The 27755-nt window shown below is 51.3% G+C and overlaps 1 long non-coding RNA gene across 1 annotated transcript; it reads right to left on the reverse strand.

Moving 5' to 3' along the window:
* Positions 1 to 18056: 18056 nt before the first annotated feature.
* LOC141976982 (uncharacterized) lies at positions 18057 to 19309 on the reverse strand. Its single transcript, XR_012636166.1, has 3 exons — positions 19222 to 19309; positions 18985 to 19125; positions 18057 to 18208 (listed from the first exon to the last, which is right to left on the reverse strand). It is a non-coding gene; the product is annotated as an uncharacterized LOC141976982 (long non-coding RNA).
* Between the last annotated feature and the right edge of the window lie 8446 nt (positions 19310 to 27755).

Genomic DNA, 27755 nt, shown 5'->3' on the forward strand with positions numbered 1-27755 from the left:
GCTGTGCGAGTGCAGCTGCTTCACACCTTTTCTTTTAGAGAGGCGTAGATTTTCAGGCTCTGATGCTGATCTAGTCTGAGCTCCGGCCTAGCCCAAGCCAGAGAACCTCTCCCAGCCATTCTGCCATCCAGCCCATATCTGATGGTTCAGCTAGAGCCAGTCTTTTATTAGGGCAGCCAATCCCAATGTTCCACCCTGCCTCTTGAGAAGCTGCTGCCAGGGTTAATTCCACCTTGGACTGGTCTAAATTCAAATCCCAGCCACTGGATCTCATTCTGCCTTTGTTTGCTCGGTTGGAGAGCCCTCTGCTACTGTAGGCCTGATTCCAGGTTACATTCAATCCCCAAGCAGTGTAATTTAGTCCTATATTTAGTCCCCTTCATGCTGCCAAAGCAGTGCAGAGGGGCCTTCGTGGGAATAAGAATTCAGGGCAGTGTCCAGTCACGGTGTCCCTCAGGCCTGGTCTACACCAAACAGGTTGATTTCGCTACGGCACTCAGAGGGAATCCACACCCTGAGCACCACAGCGAGGCCAACCCAACCCTTGGAGTAGATGCAGGTCGACAGGCGAATGCTTTCCTGGGGTTGGCTACCATCACTTGGGGAGGTGAGTTCCTAGAGGGATGTTTCCATTGGGGCAGGCGGCATCTTCACTATGGGGCTCTGCCGGCCCACCTACAGCGCTGGGACATGACAGCAGCCGTAGTGTAGACAGGGCCCTGTACCCCACACAGAGCTAATCCCCCCTCCCTGCACATGCTGCATATTCCCCTGACTGGGGGTCTGGGGGGTACAAAGGGTCCAAGCCTAGGCGGGCTTAGACGGCCACAGCAGTGGGTGACTCACCTTGTGCACTCGTAGCTAGGAGAGCAGGGAGAAGGCAGAGGAGGAAGGAAACCGTCGTGGTGCTGGGAGGCCCACGGGGCTGGGCTCGAAGCCGAACGGGGCCTTCTCCCGGCTGACACAGCGAGCTCTGCCGGGGGGAGGAGGAGAGAGTCAAGACTGAAATGAGGTGGGAAAGGGACTTCCAGCCCAGATTCAGGGGGGGAAGGCACCAGGGATCAGAGCTGCACAAATAATCGATATTTTGGTTCACTGGCAGTTCTCGAAGATCGGGAAACAAATCGTTCTGACCCAATTTCTCGTCCAACTGAAAAGCCGAAGGAAAAATGGTTTTCTTTCGTTTCCAAGCGTTTGGAAACATTTTAATTCGGCTTAAAAATAAATGGTGCCATCGCTTTTGAAATGGAAAGACATTTTGAGTTGAAAAAATCAAAACGTCTAATTCTGGAAATGTCCAGACAAAATGTCTCCATTTTTTAACGATTTTTTTCCCGATGATTTTTTTTTTCTGCTGAAGCAATACGGCAAATTTGAGGCAAAGTCACGAAATGTTTCAGTCACCCCAAACCCGCATTTTTCGGTGGAGAAAAGTCTGGGTCAAAAAATTTCTCTCAGCTCCCCCATGCCCAGTAACCACAGAGTGGGCGCTCCAGGGAGGAGCCCGGCATGGGACTGGTTTTTTTAATCCCACTCCCAGCCACTCCCACGTTGTTTCTTGCATTTCTATTTCACTCCCACCCATAATCATCTTAGATCTCGCAAATCCCACGAGAGAGAGAGAGAGATTTCCTTGTGCCACTTTCAAACAAAATAGTCTGGTTAATATATTATACATATAAACGGAAGTCAGACATAATTCTTACCGCTAAAAGTATAAAACAAATCTTACTTAAACCATGTAAAAAGTTATTTAAGTGCTGTTATAATGGACATCAAATCGCTTTCTATCCTTTGCTTAAATTTAAGTATAAACACTTTTATTTTTAAAAAGCCAATTTGCTTTCTATTGCTGAAATTCTACTGATGACAAGCTGCTGCCCTGTGTTTTCCCGCATATTACCGCAGTCGGCTTTCTTTGCCCACCCAATCCCACCTGCAACAAAGCACTTTTACCCATTCCTGCTATTCTGGCAGCAGGTCCTGTGGGTCCCGTGGGATCCCAGTCCTGCTGCAGAGCTCTAGCCTGACCCAGGTTTCACTCCCTCATCTGTATTTGCTCCAGGTCTGCACCGTCCCTTCTGACATGGGGCGACTGGCACGGCCTGTGGGGCGCCAGGGTCAGAGCATCCTGCAGATCTGCAGAGGGGCCCTATAGCGTTTCCACATTATCTCCACCCCCTTGGGCGGCTTCTTCGCTTTCCTCTTCTGCAGCGAGCTGAGGTGTCCATTGATCCTCCTATGGGGACGCTCTGGTCCTTCCCTGGATCAGCCCGGTTCAGTTAGAACCTGTCAGGTCTAGGAATGCTTCAAACCCCATCCTTTACGCCGGTGGTTCTCAGCCAGGAGTACGTGTACCCCTGGAGGTACGCAAACGTCTTTGGGTATGTCAGCTCATCTGGATATTTGCCTAGTTTTACAACAGGCTACATAAAAAGCACCAGCAAAGTCAGTGCAAACTAAACTTTCCTACGGACAATGATGTGTTTCTACTGCTCTATCGACTATACTGAATGTAAGTACAATATTTATATCCCAATCGATTTATTTTATCATTACATGGTAGAAGTAAAAAAGTCAGTCATTTTTCAGTAATAGTGTGGCTATGACACTTTTGTATTTTTATGTCTGATTTTGTAAGCAAATAGTTTTTAAGTGTGGTGAAACTTGGGGGTGCGCAAGACAAATCAGACTCCAGAAAGGCGTACAATAGTCTGGAAAGGTTGAGAGCCCCTGATTTACACGCTTTGCGGCAGAGCATGAAAGATTACAAAGAATAATTTAACACAGCATTAAAAAATCTTAACTTCAGCAGCACAGTGGTTCCGTTCACCTCCAAATTCTCTGTAAAACCGAAGAGACACACTAACCTGTCTAGCATGACCCCTTTCCTCTCTCTATAGTCCAAAGACAGGTTTCAGAGTAACAGCCGTGTTTATTATCATACACATTGTAAGGAGAGTGATCACTTTAGATGAGCTATTACCAGCAGGAGAGTGGGGTGGGCGGAGGTATTTTTTCATGCTTTGTGTGTATAAAAAGATCTTCTACACTTTCCACAGTATGCATCCGATGAAGTGAGCTGTAGCTCACGAAAGCTTATGCTCAAATAAATTGGTTAGTCTCTAAGGTGCCACAAGTCCTCCTTTTCTTAGTCCAAAGACAGGATCAGATTCATATATACATTGGGAGTAACTGTGAATGACTTACTGAAAGGTAACATGTTATACGACTCTCATGCCTGGGCACTCCCTCTTTAAATACAGTTCAGATTGACCCTTCTCAAACCACTGTGTTTTATAGAACTTGTCTCACACAGTCTGCTGGCTCATGTAACAGAGATAAGAGGTGGTACTCAGCTCAGTCACAAGGGTAGAGGTGCGACTGTTTGCACATGAGAACTCTTTAGCTAGATCCTGAGATGGTGTGGATCGTAGAGCGATGGCAAATTCACAGCAGGTGCGGATCAGGCCCCATTCACTTCAATAGAGCTAGGGCCAATTGACACCAAATGGGGGGGTCCAGTGAAACTATCACAAGGAAACTGAGGATGGCCATGGAGTTGGCTCCATGACAACTGCTCCCCTCCCACTCCCAGAACAGGTTGCTAGCTTCCTTGTCGTTGACTTGTGTAAATATTCACTGGGGACAGATTTCTTACCCGACCCATATCAAGGGTGTTGCGTCAAACTGGATCCCAAGAGCACAACCTTGCTCCCGGCTGGGGGAATTTAGTTATAGAATAACTGAGCAGAGAAGAGTGTTTCGGCCTTGGTTGCATTCCAGGCCAGTTTTTCTCCCTGAGGTTGTCGAGAGGGGTAGGGGGCTTCCAGAGAGAAGCCAGGGTTAGGATCTCCAGGAGCCTAAAGAGAGACCCGAATAGCTCCATGTATAATGTTTTTCATGCTTTAAAAAAGCAATTTTTAAAATGGTAATGTTTTGCTTTAAATACAACATTTCTATACTTTTGAAAAAAAAATATCTAGGTGTACTTTCTCTGAAGCCCTTGACCACCAAGAGTAGGATTGATCAAGAAATTTTTTGACATTATCCCTCTGTCTGTATCCGTGTCTGTGTTTACAATATATATGTCATCCCTTTGTCTTCAGCTCAGCCTGTTATATTACACCTTGTGTGCTTGAATTTTGATTCAGTGATAAGGATAATAACCTGACTGTTTCATTTTGTGTTCTTAATCAGTATTCCTTCGTTTTAAGTGTTTTCAGCATTTGTGTACACGTTTACAGTAGATGATTTCAAGAGTAGATAAGCTACTTATTGACAGCAGAAGATTTCAAGTGTGGATAGGCTACATAGTGAGCAGATAGATCACTATGAAGAGGAGATTTGAAAGTGGTGCAAGCAAGAGACGGCGAAAACAACTGAGTGAAGCAGCAGCTAAGAGCTCAAAGACAATGACTTCATTTCTCAAACCACTGGAAAACGCACCTGTGAGGATGTGACGCAGCAGGGAGGGGGGAGTGTTGACCTGGGAATGTGCCCTGGGGACGGGAGACCTGAGAGCCTGTCACCTGAGCCAGGAGGGGGAGGGGGAGGTGACACCTCTGCCCAGGAATGTGGACGGAGGCTGCAGCAGGGAACCTGCTCGGTGGGTTTAGTTTCAGTTTGGGGCTGGGTGGAGGAACACAGGGAACCCCAGGGCTGGGGTCTAAGCTCCCTGCTCCCCCAGAAGGACTTCACTGAGGGGTCCTGGGTGTACCCACAAGCTCTGTTTTGGACTGTGTTCCTGTTGTCCAATAAACCTTCTGTTTTACTGGCTGGCTGAGAGTCTCAGTGAATCCCAGGAAGAGGGGTGCAGGGCCTGGACTCCCCCACACTCCGTGACAACTGGTGGCAGCGGTGGGATCTACTGCACCCCGTGAACGGCGCTTCCTGCAGTAAGTGACTGGGGAACAGTAAAACGAAGGGGGATTGACGGGGACCAGGCGTGCTGAAGATTCAGAGAGAGACGGTTTCAGGGGGCGGTTAACCCCTGGGAGTGTGTGACCAGAGAGAAGGACTTTTGCAGTAACAGGGTCCCCCGGGGGATTGCAGCGAGCGGTCCCAGGGGCGGAGGAGTCTGCAGCTCGACCCTGGCAAAGAGGTGGTGACCTCAAGAAGGACTGGCACGCTAGGGGCTTTTCCTGGAAACCGTGGACAGCTGCCCGGCCTGCGAGTGGCCAGCCGGGAGATGTACGCTAAACGCCTTAAGAGCGACCTGGTGGAGCTGTGCAGGCAGAGGGGGCTGCGCGTCGGGAGGTCCACCAAGGAACAGCTGATTGCCCAGCTGGAGGAGAGGGATCGCTTGGATGACCCGATCCCTGTCCCTGAGGGAAGCCGCCCGGCGGACGCAGCGTGGGCCCTGGGGCCTGACCAGGCTGGGAGGGGTCAGACTGCTGCCCAGGACACCCCGAGACCCTTCCTACCTATGCCTGGGGGAGGGGTTGTGGGAAGCCCAGCGAATACCGAGGGCCCCCTGACCCCAGCAGCCAGCAGGGGATCCTCCCAGCGGAGCTCCCCATCCCTGGAGCGGATGCGGCTGGAATGGGAGAGGGAGAGGAAAATGAGGGAGCTGGAGGATCATGAAAAACAACGTCAACATGAGGAGAAACAACGTCAACATGAGCAGGAGGAGAAGGAGAAACAACGTCAACATGAGCAGGAGGAGAAGGAGAGGGAACGTCAGGAGAAGGAGAGGGAACGTCAGGAGAAGGAGAGGGAGCATCAGGAGAAGGAGAGGGAACGTCAACATGAGCAGCAGGAGAAGGAGAAACAAAGACAGCATGAGCTGGAGCTGGCCAGGCTGAGGAGCAGTGGGGCCCCGGCTGCGGTGAGTGAGGGGGGACCCAAGACTGCAAGGAGCTTTGATAAGTGCTTCCTGGCCCAGCGGAAGGAGGGGGAGGACATAGATAGCTTCCTGACGGCCTTTGAGAATGCCTGCGAGCTGCACAGGGTTGACCCTGCAGACAGGCTCCAGTTCCTCACCCCCTTACTGGACCCCAAAGCCGTGGAGGTCTACAGCCAGATGACAGGGGCAGAGGCAGGGGACTATGAACTGTTCAAACAGGCCCTGCTCCGTGAGTTTGGGCTGACCCCCGAGATGTACCGGAGAAGGTTCCGGAGTTAGCGTAAAACGCCTGAGGTCACCTACCTACAACTGGTCAACAGGATGCAGGGATATGCCCGCAAGTGGACAGCGGGGGCCCAAACTAAAGAGGACCTGCTTGACATGTTTGTACTGGAGCACCTGTATGAACGGTGCCCGTCCGACCTGAGGCTGTGGCTGGTGGACAAAAAGCTCGCGAACCCCCAGCATGCAGGGCAGCTGGCCGACGAGTTTGTGAACCGTCGGTCAGGGGGTAGCCGGGAGGAGTCCCAAAAGAACAGGCCCCCCCCCGATGCAGAGAGAGAGTCACCATGGGGCCTCCCAGCGGGGAAATAGGGAGAACCCCCTCCAAAGGGGAACGCCTGGTGTCGGGCCCCTCCAACCCGTTCGAGGGGACCAACGTGACCTGAGCTGCTATCACTGTGGCCAGAGAGGCCACGTACGGGCCCAGTGCCCCGGGCTCAGGGACAAACTGAGCAGACCCAACCTACCCAGGGTTAACTGGGTAGGGACTCAGCTGGACGAGGGGCAGGCGACCCAGGAAAGGGGGGCTACCAGTTTGCCACCTGCTCAGGAGGGAAGAGTACCCCCAGCCAGCCCCGCCAGAGGGCTGGAGGCTCTGGACTCAGGGTGCTCGGTTTACAGGGTGGGTGCGGGGCTGTCCCTCCGGAGAGAGTGCCTTGTTCCCCTGGAGGTGGATGGGAGGAAGGTCAATGGATACTGGGATACGGGCGCGGAGGTGACGCTGGCCCGGCCCGAGGTGGTGGCCCCAGATCGGGTGGTGCCCAACACCTACCTGACCCTGACGGGGGTGGGCGGGACCCCATTTAAGGTGCCCGTGGCAAGGGTACACCTGAAATGGGGGACCAAGGAGGGCCCCAAGGATGTGGGGGTACACCACCATTTGCCCACTGAAGTTTTGATGGGGGGAGACCTAGAGGACTGGCCAAGCGACCCCCAGACCGCCCTGGTTGTGACCCGTAGCCAGAGCCGGCGAGGGGCACTGTGACCTGACCCTGGGGAGGGTACCACACTGGAGGCGCGAGACCCTACTCGGGTGGGGAGGGAGCGCCGAGGGGCACGGCTCAGAGAGGCTGCGGCCTCAGACCTGGCCACGGAGGGGGAACCGGGCCCCATCCCTTCCCCAGCCGCTGAGTTCCAGGCCGAGTTGAGGAAAGATCCCTCCTTGCAGAAGCTCAGGGACCTGGCCGACCTCAGTGAGGGACGGACCATGAGGAGAGGCTGCCAGGAGAGGTTCCTGTGGGAGAAGGGGTTCCTGTACCGAGAATGGGCTCCCTCAGGGGAAGGGGAGTCCTGTGGGATCAGGAGGCAGCTGGTGGTCCCCCAGAAGTACCGCCGCAAGCTCCTGTCCCTGGCCCATGACATCCCCCTCGCAGGGCACCAGGGAATCCGGCGCACCCGGCAGAGGTTGCTACAGAACTTTTACTGGCCCGGGGTCTTTACCACCGTCCGGCAGTATTGCCGATCCTGTGACCCCTGTCAGAGGGTGGGGAAGGCCCGGGACAAGGGGAAAGCGGCGTTGAGACCTTTGCCCATCATAGAGGAGCCTTTCCAGAAGGTGGCCATGGACATCGTGGGGCCTCTCAGCAAGACGACCCGGTCGGGGAAGAAATACATTCTGGTGGTGGTAGATTTCGCCACCCGCTACCCCGAGGCAGTGCCCTTAGCTTCCATTGAAGCAGACACCGTGGCAGATGCGCTCCTGACCATTTTCAGCCGAGTGGGGTTCCCCAGGGAAGTCTTGACAGACCAAGGCTCCAACTTCATGTCGGCCCTGCTCCGGTGCTTGTGGGAGAAATGTGGGGTCCGGCATGACTGGGCCTCAGCGTATCACCCCCAGTCCAATGGGCTGGTGGAGAGGTTTAACGGGACGCTAAAGATGATGCTGAAAACCTTTATGAACCAGCACCCGCAGGATTGGGACAAGTACTTACCTCACCTGCTGTTCGCGTACAGGGAGGTGCCCCAGGAGTCTACCGGATTTTCGCCTTTCGAACTGTTATATGGAAGGAGGGTGAGGGGCCCCCTGGACCTGATGAGAGACGAGTGGGAGGGGAAGGCCACTCCCGATGGAGAGTCAGTGGTGGAGTATGTCCTGACCTTCCGAGAGAGACTGGCTGAACTCATGGGCCTGGCCAGGGAGAATCTGGCCAGAGCCCAGAGGAAGCAGAAGGTCTGGTGTGACCGCACGGCGCGGGCCCGTGCCTACGCCACCGGGGATCAGGTGATGGTTCTCATCCCCGTGAGAAAGAACAAACTACAGGCCGCCTGGGAGGGCCCGTTCAAGGTCGTCAAGCAGCTCAATGAGGTAAACTATGTGGTGGAGCTGTCGAACCGGGCACACCACCGCCGGGTGTACCATGTGAATATGATGAAGCCATATTATGCCAGGGGGAATGTGGTGTTGGCCGTGTGTGGACAGTGGGAGGAGCAGGGAGATGACCCTTTAGTAGATCTATTCCCTGGGGCCAGAGCTGGTTCCCCCCTGGAAACAATCCCCCTCTCGGATCAGCTCACCCCTGCCCAGCAAGCTGAGGTCAGGGGGGTGCTGCATCCGTACCGACAGCTGTTTTCCAACCAGCCTGGACGCACTAATCTGACTGTCCACCGGGTGCAGACAGGGTCGCACCCGCCGATAAGATGCTCCCCCTTCCGAGTCACAGGGAAAACTGCTCAGGACCTGGAAAGAGAGGTCCGGGACATGCTGGCTTTGGGGGTGATCCAGCCATCGGCCAGCCCTTGGGCCTCGCCGGTGGTGCTGGTCCCCAAAAAGGATGGGTCAGTCCGGTTCTGTGTGGACTATCGGAAGCTCAATGCCATCACTGTATCGGATGCCTACCCCATGCCCAGGCCGGACGAGCTCCTAGACAAGCTGGGAGGAGCTCGGTACCTTACCACCATGGACCTTACAAAGGGCTACTGGCAAGTGCCGCTGGATGCAGATGCCCGGCTGAAATCGGCCTTTATCACCCCTCTGGGGCTCTATGAGTTTCTGATCCTGCCTTTCGGCCTCAAGGGAGCGCCGGCCACCTTCCAGCGCCTAGTGGACCAGCTCCTGAGGGGGATGGAGAGTTTTGCCGTGGCGTATATTGACGACATCTGTGTCTTTAGCCAGACCTGGGAGGACCACGTGTCCCAGGTTAGACAAGTGCTGGACCGACTCCAGGGGGCTGGGCTGACTGTCAAAGCGGAGAAGTGCAAGGTGGGGATGGCTGAAGTATCTTACCTGGGCCATCGGGTGGGGAGCGGCCGCCTAAAGCCGGAACCGGCCAAGGTGGAGGTGATCAGAGACTGGCCCGCTCCCCACACCAAAAAGCAGGTCCAAGCCTTTATTGGGATGGCAGGATACTACCGAAGATTTGTGCCCCACTTTAGCGCCATAGCCACCCCCATCACTGAGCTATGCAAGAAGGGGAAGCCAGACAAGGTGGTCTGGACCGAGCAGTGCCAGGAGGCTTTCCGGGCGCTGAAGGAGGCTCTGGTCAGTGGCCCAGTTCTAGCAAACCCAGACTTTGACAAGCCCTTTGTGGTGTTCACCGACGCCTCCGACACGGGACTGGGGGCGGTGTTAATGCAGGAGGATGAAAAGGGGGAGAGACACCCCATCGTGTACCTGAGCAAGAAGTTGCTACCCCGGGAGCAGAACTATGCGGCCATCGAGAAGGAGTGCCTGGCCATGGTGTGGGCCCTCAAGAAACTAGAGCCCTATCTCTTCGGGCGACACTTCACCGTGTACACCGACCACTCTCCCCTGACCTGGCTGCACCAGATGAAAGGAGCCAACGCCAAGCTCCTGAGGTGGAGCCTGCTCCTGCAGGATTACGACATGGACGTGGTCCATGTGAAGGGAAGTGCCAACCTGATAGCGGATGCGCTGTCCCGGAGAGGGGGCCCCGAACTTCCCCAGGTCACTGGTCACAGTGACCCCGCTCAGTTCAGTCTCGAAGGGGGGAGAGATGTGAGGATGTGACGCAGCAGGGAGGGGGGAGTGTTGACCTGGGAATGTGCCCTGGGGACGGGAGACCTGAGAGCCTGTCACCTGAGCCAGGAGGGGGAGGGGGAGGTGACACCTCTGCCCAGGAATGTGGACGGAGGCTGCAGCAGGGAACCTGCTCGGTGGGTTTAGTGTCAGTTTGGGGCTGGGTGGAGGAACACAGGGAACCCCAGGGCTGGGGTCTAAGCTCCCTGCTCCCCCAGAAGGACTTCACTGAGGGGTCCTGGGTGTACCCACAAGCTCTGTTTTGGACTGTGTTCCTGTTGTCCAATAAACCTTCTGTTTTACTGGCTGGCTGAGAGTCTCAGTGAATCCCAGGAAGAGGGGTGCAGGGCCTGGACTCCCCCACACTCCGTGACAGCACCTTACCCAGCAAACACTGCTACAGATAATGCAAACGCCGAACTGCAATAGGTGATGTTTCAATGCCAATACCGGATCACGAGGACAGTAGTCAAGAAGGAGATGTGCCAACAGTTAACAGATACAGCAGATGATCAAGAAACTCAACAGCAACAGGAAGATGTAGATCTTACGCAGCAAGAGCAATTCATGAGTACTACGGGTTTGACTCTGACTGACGTTGGAATTATTGACAAGATCAATGCTGCCCAAATGCAAACTTTTCTTCAAATTAGTTGTTTTGAAATTCCAAGTAACGTTCCACGAGATGCTGATAATCATGCTCTCCCTACTCATCTGCTGACAGAAACTCTTCCAGATGGTGAGACCTGCACAAGAGACTGGTTATGCTGGAGTACGGAAAAACAATCTCTGTACTGTGCACCCTGCTTCATTTTGAACAACAGTGCTGCAAATGCACCAGTTCTCTCTGATCAATCAGGATGGAGCATCAACAGAGGTTGGAGGAAGTTGAAAGACCAGATATCATCACATGAGAGTTCAACGTCACACAAAGCCCTGGTCTACACTGGGGTGGGGATCGACCTAAGATACGCAACTTCCGCTATGAGAATAGGTTTCAGAGCAGCAGCCGTGTTAGTCTGTATCCGCAAAAAGAACAGGACGACTTGTAGCACCTTAGAGACTACCAAATTTACTAGAGCATAAGCTTTTGTGGGCTACAGCCCATTTCATCGGATGCATAGAATGGAACATATAGTAAGATAGATAGATAGATAGATAGATAGATAGATATACACACAGATAAGTTGGAAGTTACCATACAAACTTGCATCCGATGAAGTGGGCTGGAGCCCACGAAAGCTTATGCTCTAATAAATTTGTTAATCTCTAAGGTGCCACAAGTCCTCCTGTTCTTCTAGCTACGAGAACAGCGTAGCTGAAGTCGATGTATCTTAGGTTGACTTACCTCGCGTCCTCACAGTGCAGGGTCGACTGCCGCTGCTCCCCGTCGACTCTGCTTCTGGCTCTTGCCGTGATGGAGTACAGGAGTCAACGGCAGAGCGATCGGGGATTGATTTTATCTCATCTACACTAGATGCGATAAATCGATCCCCGATAGATTGATCCAGCAGGTAGTGTAGACATACCCAAAGAAAACTATGTTACATGGAAATCAGCCAGTAGGGCAGCATCAGCTGAAAGTTCAGTTGAGAATTTACTCTTGACTGAACTCTGTACAGAAACTAATAACTGGAAAAAAAACTTCTTGAGCGCATCCTGGATGTCATCCTTGTTCTTCCTGAGCAGGGATTGCTTTCTTTGGTTCCAGTCAATGTATTGGTGATCGTTCAAATGGAAGCTTTCGAGGCATAGTTGAGCTCCTCAGCAAATATGACCCACTTTTATGAGAGCATGTTAAATGTGTTCGAGAATCGCAAGAGAATCCATAGCACATGCAAGTCCATTGCCTCTCCACACGCAGACAAAACGAGTTTATTAAGCTATGTGGGTCATTCGTACAAACAGCCATTCTTGATGAGATGTGAAATGCCAAGTATTTTTCAATCAGTGTTGATGCCACTCCAGATTATTCTCACAAGGAACAGACTACTATGGTTATTCGATATGTTAAGACTGTAGACAGCTGAAAATTTTCAATTGAAGAAAGATTTATTTTGTTTGATAATTTCACGAGAAAAACTGGAAAAGAAATTGCTGCTCAAGTACTAGCAACTCTAGAAGGTTTTAAGTTAGATTTTCAAGTCTGCATTGGTCCAGCCTATGACAATGGATCTAATATGGCTGGGAAGTACCAAGGTGGACAAGCAGTTCTGCCTGAGCATAATTCAAACTATTTTCTCCAGCTGTGGAAACCACACACTAAACCTTGTAGGTGTTGACTGTGCTGAATCATGCGAGGCAATTACTTACTTCGGAGCTATTCAGCAAATGTACAATCTCTTCAGTAGCAGTCCACAAAGGTGGGAAATTCTGAAGCAATCTCTTCCTGTTTCACTGCAGGGGATGTCCCAAACTAGATGGTCTGCACGGATTGATGGGGTTCAACCAGTTGCGCCGCATTTGAATTCTGTGAGAAAGGCTTTAAATGAGCTTGAATCCCTCAATCTCACTGCAAAGGCTCGAACTGAACTTCAGTCTATTCAGAAGCATATGTCCAAATTTGAAAGCATTCTGATGTCATCTTTGTGGATGAAGCTACTTACAATGATCCACCAAACTAATCTGGGAGTTGAAGCACCCAATGCTAGACTGGATGTTGAGAGGGATAACACTGAAAGTCTTATCAATGACATTCAACAGATTCATGAACAAGGGGATGCGATCCTGACTGAGTCCAAATTAGTAGCACAGAATATTGGCATTTCTTCTGAGTTCTCCACCAATGGCAACTTACCTACTGAATCCGGTGCCGAGCAGCATTATAGGGTCAATGTCTCCCTTGTCGTCATTGACTCTATTGTACCCTTTGGGGGTTTCTTTGGCAGTTCATCAGACTGAGTAATGAAGATTGACTTTCTGCAGCTGAACAATTTCAGCAACAGTACAACGAAAAAATCTCAAAAGATCTCAGTGAAGGAGTTCATCTTCCTCAAACGAATATATTCCACGAACTTTAAATTGGATTGCAAGCCAAAGGAATTGCTTCAAGAAATACTTGAATGTGGACTCTCTGGGGTGTTTCCTAATATCACAATTTCATTGCGTATTTTTGTCAGTTTGTCTCCATCAGTGGCTTCCGGTGAACGCACCTTCAATGTGTTGAAGCAGGTAAAGAACTATCACCATTCAACTATGGGACAAGAGCATTTGAATGGGCTCACCATGCTTAATGTCAACTGTGACATTGCACGAAAGCTAGATTTTTTCCTCAATAATTAGTGCATTTGCCCAGAAAAAGGCTAGAAACGCATTTGTTAAATAAAAAAATATTCAAATTATGTCTCACTCTTTTTTTGGTGCCTTATTTTGTTTTCATGTGTCGTCATTATTTATTTTTATTATGGCTAGGGGCCTCAAAAGCTGGAAGTGGCCCAGGCCTCTCTGGACCTCTGAGAGGGCCTGGTCTTTATTTCAGGGGTGATGGTGTCGATGTGGTGTTTACGGACAGGCACGTAATGCGGTTTATCCTAGGGGATGGTGACAAACTCGTTCCTTCCTCGGACGGGGACGCAGCATAACAGGGGAATGGAAAAGTCCCCCACAAGCTCTTTTGGTTTTAGATAGTCTCACATGGTCGCCTTTTCTAAAAGGGGCAACAACCGGTTTTATTTTAAAACTGTCTCTGTAAACCATTTTCCAAACTGTGGCAGGCGGACTAGTTCCAGAGGCCCCCTGCTAGAGGCCTCGCCGTCCTATATCACCCTGCCCCAGAGTAGAGCAGAGAGAAGTTCTCCAGGCAGCCTAGAGTGGCTGCAGAGGAGCGGCCAATCAGAGGGGCTGATGGATCGACCAATAGGGGGCCAGAAGGGCCAGATAAAAGGCAAGCCGCAGAGCAGAGCCTTCAGTGGCTGTGCGAGACCTGACGAGGGAGGACCGGGAGCCTGGCTGGCTAGACGAGCAGCAAGCCACGGGCAGCTCACCACAGAGAGCTCACCGGGCAGAACCGGGCCCAGGGAAGGCTGCCAAAGACCGGGCGCCTGGCTGGCTGGATAGAGCAGCAGCAGGACCATGAAAACGTCAGTGCGGGCTGTGAACGCTCTGGCTGTCACTCTTTATAAACTCAGGGAACACGTCGAGGTAGTGAACGTGTGGTGGGATGCAAAATATCTCCACAGCTGAGATTTTAAAGTTCTGTTAAATGGCTCCACAACCCCCGCTTTGACTTCATTGTTAGTAACAAAATGGGGAACGCCATTAACGCCGCTTCAGCAATCTGCTTGAAGGGTTGTTTAAAAATGCTTTTCCCTGATTGGTTTGTAATTTTTGAGGCATGCAACCTTCGCTGAAAATAACCTTAAAGGCCATGGATACTTCACTGCCCGTCTTGTCTTTTAGGTCTAAGGCCCAGGCTTATTTAGGCCGAATGTCTGTTGCTGTTAAGATGTACTTAAAATCACTCTCAAACGCCAGAGATTTGCGGGGGGGTTCCAGCCTAGACCCTCACACTATACCTATTCTAATTGTACGTTTCCCTTCTCGACGCCCTAAGGGGGGCTGAAACCCCCTTGGTAGAGGACGGTGGTGGGAGTCCTTAGAGGGGTCACACAGCCCTCTTTCGGGATGGTCACCCCACCCCAGAACCTGCCCTGATTGGTCAAGTCTTCTCTCAGGCAGGTCCTATGGGCTGAGACCAACCCCACTTAGTAGAGGAGTTCTTAGAGGGGTCACACACCATCCCTTGCTTCCAGCCATGTGTCCATCTTGACCGCTGAAGTAATACCCCAAGGGGTGAGTCTTATGGTGACAAGTGGGTGGGGCCTGAGGGGGAAAAGGGCAGGTTCAATGTTTGTACTACTTATCTGTCCCCATACACCCCCCTAACTAGTGTGGTTAGATGTTGATAGATGTTTGATTGCATGTGTGTGTTCCCCCTGTGTGCCGCCCCAGTCCTGCACAGACATCTGGCAGGGCAAACCTCGCGCGAATTGCCCAATGACCACAAGATCCATTAAAGGATGAAGGCACCAGGCCAGGTTTATTGTCGACGAAGCACGGTACTAGTATCCCGCAGACTCTACCGGACCACTAACACAGGTATGCCTGTAACAATGGACCGGCTCAGTGACCGGCGGGACTTTCCGTTCCTCCCTAGGCCAGACAAAGACACTCCCTCTGAGATACATCTTTATACCCCGATACAAACAGGTTACGTACTGCCCCTCTGACATAGTTACCGTAGTTACTGTCCCCTGACATGGCTCGTTATTACTCATTACCGTGTACATGTTGGTTTGATTAAAACATCTCCATTACATACTGACCTTATCTTTTAGGAGGGCTCAGTGCATTCCTATTATCCTTGGGGAATGGTTTTGTACCATCCTTGATATCGGGATGTGTTTGCGTGAGCGCTCTGTGCCTAGCGCTTCTTAGGAACGTGTATTTCTGCATTATCAGCCCTGTTCTTGCCAGACTCTTTGAGCAGGTCCTGCCTCATACCAGGCCTCTGATTCAAGGACTTATGTCTTAGGTTCTTTTCCTCCTACAGCTAGCTAGCTAGCTATCCACATATGCCCCCACCATCTATCTATCTATCTAGATCTTCAGGGCAGGACAGTGTCAACATGTCTGTGCAGTGCCTGGCACAACAGGGTTCCTGATCTGGTCGGGGTCTCGGCAGCACCTGGCACGACAGGTCCCTGATCTCTAGGTACTACCCGAGTACGTTTCTTTCTCTCTTATGTGCCAAGGGACCTCAGATCCCTCCGGGCTAGGATAGCACTGAAACGCAACCACCTCTGGGGTGGGGGTGAACCCCAGCCTGGGGAATGTCCAATGACAGCAGCATTTAGGAAACGTGCCCTGGAAGATTAAATATCCTCAGAGAGGAGCCCAGTTGCTTTAACAGAGACAAGGGTGGAAATCGGCACCTGCACTGTGACTCCCACTCATCCTCTGCCAGGGTGGCCCAGCTAGGCTGCTGCCCAAGGACTGTCCCCAGGGGTCACCAGCAACCACACACCACACAACAGAACCACTAACCCAGGAACCTATCCTTGCAACAAAGCCCGTTGCCAACTGTGTCCACATACCTATTCAGGGGACACCATCGTAGGGCCTAATAACATCAGCCACATGATCAGAGGCTCGTTCACCTGCACATCTACCAATGTGATCTATGCCATCGTGTGCCAGCAATGCCCCTCTGCCATGTACATTGGCCAGACCGGACAGTCTCTATGTAAAAGAATAAATGGACACAAATCAGACGTCAAGAATTATAACATTCAAAAACCAGTCGGAGAACACTTCAATCTCTCTGGTCACTCGATTAGAGACCTAAAAGTGGCAATTCTTCAACAAAAACACTTCAAAACCAGACTCCAACGAGAGACTGCTGAATTGGAATTAATTTGCAAACTGCATACAATTAACTTAGGCTTGAATAGAGACTGGGAGTGGATGGGTCATTACACAAAGTAAAACTATTACCCCATGTTTGTTGACCCCCCCAACTCCCCCGCTCTCCTGCTGGTAATAGCTCACCTTTCCTGATCACTCTCCTTACAGTGTGTGTGGTAACACCCATTGTTTCATGTTCTCTGTGTGTATAAATCTCCCCACTGTATTTTCCACTGAATGCATCCGATGATGTGAGCTGTAGCTCAGGAAAGCTTATGCTCAAATAAATTGGTTAGTCTTTAAGGTGCCACAAGTCCTCCTGTTCTTTTTGCGGATACATGGCTAACATGGCTGCTCCTCTGAAACCTCCCCCTTCCCAGCGGCTTCTTCCCTCCTCTGGCCCTGCAGCCTTTTCTCTCCCCAGCTGTGGGAGGGCCTGTTAATCCTTTGGGGTGCACACTGCACCTGGGAGGGGTCCAGCCCAGCTTCAGGAGAGGGACCCGCGCTAGCTCTGCTCAAGCTGTGGATAGCAGTTTGGCCACGTGCATGGGGAGATGTGTGTCAGGACTCCCTGTGTGGAGCCCCGCCGTGCCTCAGTTTCCCGGGTCCCACAGGGTTGTTGCACAGACCAAGTCATCAATGTTTGTGACGCCCTCAGATCCCGTGGCGAGGACTCCGCAGAGAGGCCCAGGAGGTGTCATTAATCATTCAGCGCAGTGCAGGGTTGGAACGGGGGGTGGGAAATACAGCTTGAGGTCCCCCCCACCAGCGAGAACAAAAAGTCGTATTGACCGAGGCAGGGCTGCGGTGGAGAACGTACAGTGTGTGATCGTGGAATCAAAGGCTGGAGCACAATGCAAATGCTCCCGGGACTGAATTAAGCTTGTACTGGTGTAAAGCCATTGTCGGCGGGCAGGACCGAACCTCTGGAGCAAAATGCATAAGCCTCTACCCGAAGAGCCGAAAGTCAACTGGCTCTTAGCTCAGGCTGTAGAGCAGACTCGTTTCATCTGTCTTTCTAAGTGGTGCCACTAGATGGGACAGACACCACAGCCAGGAGGCGTGTGGGTTACACTGGCAATCTGTGTTCTGGCAACAGGCAACCTGAACATAAGAACACACCGGGGGCTTTTATTTCAGCTCCTGATTTATTCAGTGAACTTGGCAGTGCACAGAGAGATTCCAGCCAGCCGTGAGGCACCGGGACAGATGCACCCACCCATACGCTGTGCAGACTCTTGGTTATTGCATCACCCCAGCAGCACCGAGGGGCCTCGGGGGATGGGGGTGCGGGTGGGGGGGAAATGGTGCCGCTGGGAATTCAGGCCTTTATTCCCAGGCACCAGGTGCCACGTGGCCCGTGCAGGGCGGGGGTCAGGAGAGCAGCTTCACCAGCAGCAGCCCAGTCAGGCCAGGCAGGTCGAGGGCAAAGGAGAATTTCCCCAGAGCCGGGCTGGCTCCATCGGGGGTGGCAGGGGCTGTTTTGGGGAGGGTGGTGTTTGTAGGGGAGTGGGTGGGGGTATTAGCGGGGCTGGCGGTTGTGCGAGGGGGGATGGTGGATATTTTCCCCGCCGGAACGGAGGTCCCCCATAAAAAGACATATCTGTGGACTGCAGAAATCAAGGTGGTTTCAACTTTAATCTCTTTTGTGGACTCAGTACCGCAGCCTTTCCCAGTAAATGCTGAAATAGTTGAACCTGAGGGAGGAAACCAGCCTGTTATGAGGCGGGGGCAGCTCTGGTTCCTTCTCTGCCCCCAGAACCTCTGTCTCCACCATCCAGCCGTTCCCGCCTCTGCCCCCCGGTCCCACCCGCCCGGTGCTCTCCCTGCTCTCGCTGTAACCGGCCACGGCAGGCCGGGCGTCTGGTCCCCTCTTGCCTCCCCCGCGCCCCTTTCTGCAGCTCCACAAGAGACTGAAGCTGGAGTTTGGATCCCAGCTGATCGCCCGGTGGCGGCTCCTTCCCCAGCGCGTGGCCCCCCGGGGAACACGCCCGGCTCTCAGCGTCCCCGGCAGCCCCGACGGCTCAGGTCAGTTATTTTATAAACACCCCAAAGCGCTGGGAGTCCTGGACACACACTGAGAACAGGAGCTTTCACATTGAGCAATGGCTTAGCTCCACCTTAAACATACAGGGGGTGGGGTCTAGTGGTCAGAGCAGTGGGAGCTGGGAGCCAGGACTCCTGGGTTCTCTCCCCAGCTCTGCATCACTGACATAACAACCCTTCCCATGGCAAGAGACCGTGTTGTCGTAACTCCAGGAGCCGGGCGGCATCACTAAGCCGGGGGAGCTGGTGAGGAAGGGAAAACTTCCAAGTTCCTCTCTCCTTCCCTCTGGCCAAAAACCCCTCGTGGCCGCCCCCACCCACCCAAGGGCCCAGCACAGACTCTAGATTTCACCAGCTCTCTGGGGAGTTCCCGAGGCGTGAGATTCCCGGGGGAGCTCCCGCACTGTCCCCAGCTGGCAGAATTTACCTTTCACTTGGTACCCAGTGAAATCCAGGCAGTAGGTCTCGTCCCCGGTACAAGGGGTGATGGAGCTGTTGCAGACAGTGAAGTTCAGAGCAAAGCAGGTGGGGCACTGCAGCCCGTTCTCGGTGGTGCTCCCCGTGGGCACTGAGAACCGAGAGAGAGAGACGGTTACAGGGTGAGTTAAACCTCGTTCAAACTGGCGTCTGTGCCCTGCATTGCCCGAGCGCATGAAGGCCCCACCTCCAGCCCGAGGGCATTTCTCCGTCTGTCCGTGACACCACCATCTGTGAACGCCACAGCCGATCAGCTCCAGGCCCCAGCGAGTTTGAAGTGGAGCCTGACAGGCTCAGGGAGGTTTTGATTTGAGCCCCTCCCAGCTGCTGCCCCCTCTCTCGCCTGCAGCCCTCGCCCGTCTGATTTCACATGGGCCCCGACTGCTCCACCCCCTGGTCTGGAGACCCGCCAGCTAAAGCCATTTCAGTGGGGACAGAAATGACGTTCGAGTGAATGGACAATAAAGGGGAGAAACGGTCACAAATACAATTGTGCCGGGTCTTGTCCACATGAACCATTCGACTGTAGTAAAGGGGGCCGGGGTGTAAGGATCTGCCGGGGTGTGAATCGACCCTGCGCCAGCCTGCCACGGCCCAGCTGTCCATGTGCGCCCTGCTGACACGTGTGAACCCTTCGTTACTGTGCTTTGAGCTAGAGCCCTTCCAACGCGCTCGAACGGTCACGTGCGTCAGCAGGGGGCACGCGGAGATCTGCAGTCACACCCCAGCTCAGCGCCGTCTAAACTGTTCCTGTGGACAAGCCATGAAACAGGGACGGTAAAAACAGACCCAAGACTTACCTCCTAGTACAGCCGAGTTACAGTTATCTGTGTTGTTGCATCGTGTGGTGTTGATCCTCAGATACTTGCCATTCCCAACAGTGAACGAGATGGGGACTTTTATGTCACTTTTATAGGTACTTAGACACTGTTTGTAGAAGAACAGGGTCCTTGTCCCATCTTTGTTAAAGACAGAAAACCAAAACAGAAAACAAGAGACTCAGAGGGAAATCTCAAGTAACAGCAGTGAGGTTATTTTACCTCCATGTTTGTCCTGGGGCAACAGCTGCTGGGATCCTGTGTCCAGTTTGGGACCCACAATTCAAGAAATTAAAGAGGAACCTGGGTCTCAACTACACCCCAAATTGCATCAGCTAGCCTGAGATTAAAGGGTTTTGTGTGTGGATAGTAGGGGGAGGTGGAGGTGTTAGAGCTAAACCTCACGTCACAGCCCACGTTAACTCTGTAGTGAAGCCATACCCTGTGTGGGTGGAAGTTTGAATAAACCCATGTGTGACTGTGCTGGGAAAATTTCCTGAGTGTGGTCAGAGAGAGAGAGAGAGCAAGAGAGAGAGATGGGTGTATGGAGATAGATAGTTAGATAGATGGATAAAGACAGACCATGTTAAAGCTGACGGTGCGCTATTCATCCTTCTTACAGGGTAAATGGAAGGAGCCATTTACTCTCTTTAATTCAATGGAAGGATGAACAAAAACGGGTCTGTAACTATGGTTTTCATTTTCAAAGGGCAAATGTTGAGAAGTTAAGGGAACTAGTGAAATCCGCCGGCCTGAATTGCTCAGGGAGTTGAACATGGAGAAGGTTTTGAATGTCTTTAAATCAAATGGGCAAAATCTACCTTGAATTTGCATCCCAAGCAAGGGGAAAAACTAGTAAGGCCAGGCTCCAGCCCTGAGTAGATGACTAATAGCTTCAGACAGGTAACACTGGGAGCAAGCCGACGGTGTACAAGGGATCTCAGTGCCAATTTCCTGTTTTTAACACGATTCAGAACGTGCATTTCCACCCAAAGCAGCTTCACTTTTTGCAGCGCAGCCGTCCATTGTGGAGATGAAAACTGAGTGAAATCTTGGCCCCACTGAAGTGAGTGGGAGATTTGCAATTTGGGGCTAGGATTTCGAACCGCCGTGTCTTCCAGTTGCGACATAAGACACCATAACGTTTCCTGAACAAATCAAGCGTCGAGCACAGACTGAGTGTTCTGTGCTGGGGGGATGTGCTTTGCGGATGGATTGTGCTGGGGTTGGCCTTAGCGATGAGGATGGTGACAGAGTGCGGGGTGGGATGTGCCTGGGGTGACAGCGATGTCACCTACCCAGTGTAATATCTTCTGCCACGGAGAGGCAGCCACCAGAAGCCTTGTTTTCTTGGCAGGTTCCTACAGCCATATCACAGGTCTCCTCTAGGCCAGAGCACACTTTGCATGTCAGGGTCGCAGCTGGAGAAAGAAGAAGAAGAAGTGTTTCTTTCTTACTGTTGTGTAACTGTGTCGCCGCTGACACGTCCATTAGCCTGAGTCTTCATAAGAACGGCCAGACTGGGTCAGACCAAAGGTCCATCTAGCCCAGTGTCCTGTCTCCCGACAGTGGCCAATGCCAGGTGCCCCAGAGGGAATGAACAGAACAGGTAATCATCAAGTGATCCATCCCCTGTCGCCCATTCCCAGCTTCTGGCAAACAGAGGCTGGGGACATCATCCCTGCCCATCCCTGACCTATCCTCCATGAACTTATCTAGTTCTTTTTTGAACCCTGATATAGCTTGGCCTTCACAACATCCTCTGGCAATGAGTTCCACAGGTTGACTGTACGCTGTGTGAAGAAATACTTCCTTTTGTTTGTTTTCAACCTGCAGCCTATTAATTTAATTGGGTGACCCCTAGTTTTTGTGTTATGGGAAGGAATAAATAACACTTCCTTATTTACTTTCTCCATGCCAGTCATGATTTTATAGAGCTCTAAAATATCATAGAATCAGAGAATCAGAGAAGATTAGGTTTGGAAGAGACCTCAGGAGGTCATCTAGTCCAACCCCCTGCTCAAAACAGGACCAAATCCAAAAAAATCATCACAGCCAGGGCTTTGTGAAGTTGGGCCTTAAAAACCTCAAAGGATGGAGATTCCACCACCTCCCTAGGGAACCCAATGCAGCGCTTCACCACCCTCCTAGTGAAATAGTGTTTCCTACTATCTAACCTAGACCTCCCCCACTGCAACTTGAGACCATTGCTCCTCATTCTGTCATCTGCCACCACTGAGAACAGCTGAGCTCCATCCTCTTTGGAACCCCACTTCAGGTAGTTGAAGGCTGATATCAGATCCCCCCTCACTCTTCTCTTCTGCAGACTAAATAACCCCAGTTCCCTCAGCCTCCCCTCATAAGTCATGTGCCCCAGCCCCCTAATCATTTTCGTTGCCCTCCGCTGGACTATCTCCAATTTGTCCACATCCCTTCTGTAGTGGGGGGCCCAAAACTGGACGCAATATTCCAGATGGGGCCTCACCAGTGCCGAATAGAGGGGAATAAACACTTCCCTCGATCTGCTGGCAACGCTCCGACTAATGCAGCCCAATATGCCCTTATCCCCACTTAGCCGTCTCTTTTCCAAACTGAAAATTCCGTTTTATTAATCTCTCCTCATACAGAAGCTGTCCCATACCCCTAATCATTTTTGTAACCCTTTTCTGTACCTTTTCCAATTCCAATATAGCTTTTCTGAGATGGGGTGACCACATCTGCACACAGTGTTCAAGATGTGGTTGTCCCATGGATTTATAGAGAGGCAATATGATATTGTCTGTCCTGTTATCTGTCCCTTTCTTAATGATTTCCAGCATTCTGTTCGATTTTTTGACTGTCGCTGCACATTGAGTGGATATGTTCAGAGAACCATCCACAGTGACTCCAAGATCTTTCTTGAGCGGTAACAGCTAATTTAGACCCCATCATTTCATATGCATAGTTGGGATTATGTTTTCCAATGTGCATTACTTTGCATTTATCAACATTGAATTTCCTCTGCCATTTTGTTGCCCAGTCACCCAGTTCTGAGAGGTCCCTTTGTAGCTCTTCACAATCTGTCTGGGACTTAACTATCTTGAGTAGTTTTGTATTGTCTGCAAATTTTGCCACCTCATTGTTTACCCCTTTTTCCAGATCGTTTATGAATATGTTGAATAGGACTGGCCCAGTACAGACCCCTGGGGACTCCCACTATTTACCTCTCTCTGTTCTGAAAACTGGCCATTTATTCCTACCTTTTGCTTCCTATCTTGTAACCAGTTACCGACCCATGAGAGAACCTTCCCTCTTATCCCATGACAGCTTACTTTGCTTAAGAGCCTTTGGTGAGGGACCTTTTTAGAGGCTTTCTGAAAATCTAAGTACATTATATCCACTGGGTCCCACTTGTCCACATGCTTGTTGACCCCCTCAAAGAATTTTAGTAGATGGGTGAGGCGTGATTTCCCTTTACAAAAACCATGTTGACTCTTCCCCAGCAAATCATGTTCATCTCTGTGTCTGACAGTTCTGTTCATTACTACAGTTTCAACCAGTTTGCCCGGTACTGAAGTCAGGCTTACCAGCCTATAAGTACCAGGATCACCTCTCGAGTCTTTTTTAAAAATTGGCATCACATTAGCTACCCTCCCGTCATCTGGTACAGAAGCTGATTTAAATAATAGGTTCCATACCACCGTTAGTCGTATATCCGCAATTTGACATTTGAGTTCCTTCAGACCTCTTGGGTGAATCCCCTCTGGTCCTGGTGAGTTATTACTCTTCAGTTTATCAGTTTGTTCCAAAACCTCCTCTAATAACACCTCAATCTGGGACAGTTCCTCAGATCTGTCACCTAAAAAGAATGGCTCAGGTTTGGGAATTTCTCTCACGTCCTCAGCCGTGAAGACCAATGCAAAGAATTTATTTAGTTTCTCTGCAATGGCCTTATCCTCCTTGAGTGCTCCTTTTAGCACCTCGACCATCCAGTGGCCCCATTGCTTGTTTAGCAGCTTCCTGCTTCTGATTTGCTTAAACAAATTTTTGCTGTTACTTTTTGAGTCTTTGGCTAGCTGGTCTTCAAATTATTTTTTCGGCTTCCTAATTATATTTTTACACTTCATTTGCCAGAGTTTATGCTCCTTTCTATTTTCCTCACTAGGATTTAACTTCCACTTTTTAAAGGATGCCTTTTTGCCTCTGGCTGCTTCTTTTACTTTGTTGTTTAGCCACGGTGGCTCTTCTTTGGTTCTCTTACCATGTTTTTTAATTTGGGGGATACATTTAAGTTGAGCCTCTATTATGGTGTCCCTAAAAAGTCCCCATGCAGCTTGCAGGGATTTCACGTTTGGCATGGTACCTTTTAACTAACTTCCTCATTTTTGTGTAGTTCCCCTTTCTGAAATGAAATGCGACCGTGGTGGGCTGCTTTGGTGTTTACCCTGTCACAGGGATGTTAAATTTAATTATATTATGGTCACTATTACCAAGCACTTCAGTTATAGTCACCCCTTGGACTGGATCCTGTGCTCCACTTAGCACTAAATCAAGAATTGCCTCTCTCCTTGTGGGTTCCAGGACTAGCTGCTCCAAGAAGCCGTCATCTAAGGTGTCAAGAAACTTTATCTCTGCATCCCGTCCTATGGTGACATGTACCCAGTCAATATGGGGAGAGTTGAAATCCCCCATTAGTATTGAGTTTTTAATTTTAATAGCCTCTCTAATCTCCCTGAGCATTTTACAGTCACTATCACCATCCTGGCTAGGTGGTCGGTAATATCTCCCTACTGCTATATTCGTATTATTCAAGCGTGGAATTGCAATTCATGGAGTTTCTATGGGACAGTTTGGTTCATTTAAGATTTTTACTTCATTTGACTCTACGCTTTCTTTCACATATAGGGCCACCTCCCACCAACACCACCTGCTCCAAACAAACCGAGGGGTTAACGGACCCAATTTCCTCCAGGACACTCAGTAACTGCGCAATTTCAGCCACTGGGCCAGCAGTACCCGGGGGGACTAATTGGGGACGGGTCAAAGGGGTGGTGCTTTCCCCAAGCTCCGCCCACAAAATAAGCTCCGCCCACCCCAGATGTTGCTCCTGTTGTGTATTCACAGTACTGGCGAGTCGCTCGCTTCGCAGCGTGCGCTGGCTGAGTCCATTGCACCCGCCCGGGGCTCCTGGCAGCCCCCCATGGTCCTCACAAACACCTCACGTGTCCCTCCCACCCTGTTCAATTTCAGGGATGCCATGTAAAGCCGCCCCCACCCCGCCTCATGCTAGCGGCTCTGTGTGCCCCGCATTCCCCATCCCCCCCTACCAGGGTCCCCCAATTCACTCCCATGCCAGGAGCTCTGGGTGCCCCCCATTTGCCCTCCCCTGTACCAGGGTACCCACTTCTCCCTCCATGCCATGTGTGCTCCCCATTCCTCCCCCCCCTCCCCGCAACATCATCCTTGTTTCTATCTGGGAGATCAGCTGCTCAGGATGTAACATGTTAAGCTGCATGGGGATGCTGGGCAGAGCTGGGCGGGGGGTGGGGGGTGATGGGCTGGAAGATGTCAATGGTGCCACCAACCAGTTCTTTGATCTGCACAGAGTTACAGAGGGGGTGAAGGTCTGGCTGGGCTGGCCAGACACCAATGGCTCTGTGTGACCCCAATTTCCCTCTTCCAGTTTTCTGATTTCCCCCCAAATCAATGTGGTTCTGCCCAGTGATGTCTAGAACACCCCCTGACATTCTGGAGTTAATGGAAAGCAGCGTTCAAAAGTTATTTGGTTGCACAGAAGAAATGTGTCAAGTGGAGTGCCCCAGGGGTCGGTCCTGGGGCCGGTTTTGTTCAATATCTTCATAAATGATCTGGAGGATGGTGTGGATTGCACTCTCAGCAAATTTGCAGATGATACTAAACTGGGAGGAGTGGTAGATACGCTGGAGGGGAGGGATAGGATACAGAAGGACCTAGACAAATTGGAGGATTGGGCCAAAAGAAATCTGATGAGGTTCAATAAGGATAAGTGCAGGGTCCTGCACTTAGGATGGAAGAATCCAATGCACCGCTACAGACTAGGGACCGAATGGCTAGGCAGCAGTTCTGCGGAAAAGGACCTAGGGGTGACAGTGGACGAGAAGCTGGATATGAGTCAACAGTGTGCCCTTGTTGCCAAGAAGGCCAATGGCATTTTGGGATGTATAAGTAGGGGCATAGCGAGCAGATCGAGGGATGTGATCGTTCCCCTCTATTCGACACTGGTGAGGCCTCATCTGGAGTACTGTGTCCAGTTTTGGGCCCCACACTACAAGAAGGATGTGGATAAATTGGAGAGAGTCCAGCGAAGGGCAACAAAAATGATTAGGGGTCTAGAGCACATGACTTATGAGGAGAGGCTGAGGGAGCTGGGATTGTTTAGTCTGCGGAAGAGAAGAATGAGGGGGGATTTGATAGCTGCTTTCAACTACCTGAAAGGGGGTTCCAAAGAGGATGGCTCTAGACTGTTCTCAATGGTAGCAGATGACAGAACGAGGAGTAATGGTCTCAAGTTGCAATGGGGGAGGTTTAGATTGGATATTAGGAAAAACTTTTTCACTAAGAGGGTGGTGAAACACTGGAATGCGTTACCTAGGGAGGTGGTAGAATCTCCTTCCTTAGAGGTTTTTAAGGTCAGGCTTGACAAAGCCCTGGCTGGGATGATTTAACTGGGAATTGGTCCTGCTTCGAGCAGGGGGTTGGACTAGATGACCTTCTGGGGTCCCTTCCAACCCTGATATTCTATGATTCTATGATTCTAAATAGGGAAAGGCCACTGAGGTGAGTGCAGCCAGGCTCTCTGGGCTGCCAGCTGGCCAGCAGAGGGGTCTGGCAGAAGGGTTTGGGGTGCAGAAGCCAGCTGTCGTGGACATTGCTCCCCGTTGGGAAGGCTCTCTGATGACAGGTCCCCCAGGTTTACAACCCGGTTACACAGCCCTTAGTCTTTGGGATATAAAGGTGGCTTAAGGTAAAGCCAACTTCACACACATCCCACAGGATTAGCCCAGCCGTTCGCAATCTGTGGGGAATGGGAAGGATGGAAATTGCCAGGCAAAAAACAGAACAAAAGGACGATCATTGTCCCGTGTTCCCCAAATTACCATTGATACAAGTGGCATTAACCACAGCACATGGACATGCTGGGGACCTCTTGGGGACATGTAAGTTTGAAGAATTTCTTCCCTTCAGTCCTTATGTACAGCGCCCTGCACACAAGCTGTGCGAGTGCAGCAGCTTCACACCTTTTCTTTTAGAGAGGCGTAGATTTTCAGGCTCTGATGCTGATCTAGTCTGAGCTCCGGCTTAGCCCAAGCCAGAGAACCTCTCCCAGCCATTCTGCCATCCAGCCCATATCTGATGGTTCAGCTACAACCAATCTTTTAGAAAGGCATCCAATCCCAATGTACAGAGTCCAAGGGATGGAGAATCTGCTCTGCCTCTTGAGAAGCTGCTGACAGAATTAATTCCACCTTGGATTGGTCTAAATTCAACTCCCAGCCATGAGATCTCTTTCTGCCTCTGTGTGCTTGGTTGGAGAGCCCTCTGCTACCGAAAATTGTAGGCCTGATTCCAGGTCACACTCAGTCCCCTAGCAGTGTAATTTACTCCTCTATTGAGTCCCCTTTGTGCTGCCAAAGCAATGCAGAGGGGCCTTCATAGAAATAAGAATCCAGGGCAGTGTCCAGTCACGGTGTCCTTCGGGCCTGCTCTACACTATACAGTTAAGTTGATATAGCTGTGGCCCCTGGGAGGAAGAGGAACCACAACGTGAGTGCTGCATCTAGGCCAGCCCAACCCCTGGAGCAGATGCAGCTGGGCTGGTGGGTGAATGCTTCCCTCAGCCTGACTACCGTGAGTTCCTAGAAGGATGGAAAAACCCCGTCCATTG

The sequence above is a fragment of the Natator depressus genome, chromosome 24 (assembly GCF_965152275.1).
Source record: "Natator depressus isolate rNatDep1 chromosome 24, rNatDep2.hap1, whole genome shotgun sequence".
NCBI lineage: Eukaryota > Metazoa > Chordata > Testudines > Cheloniidae > Natator > Natator depressus.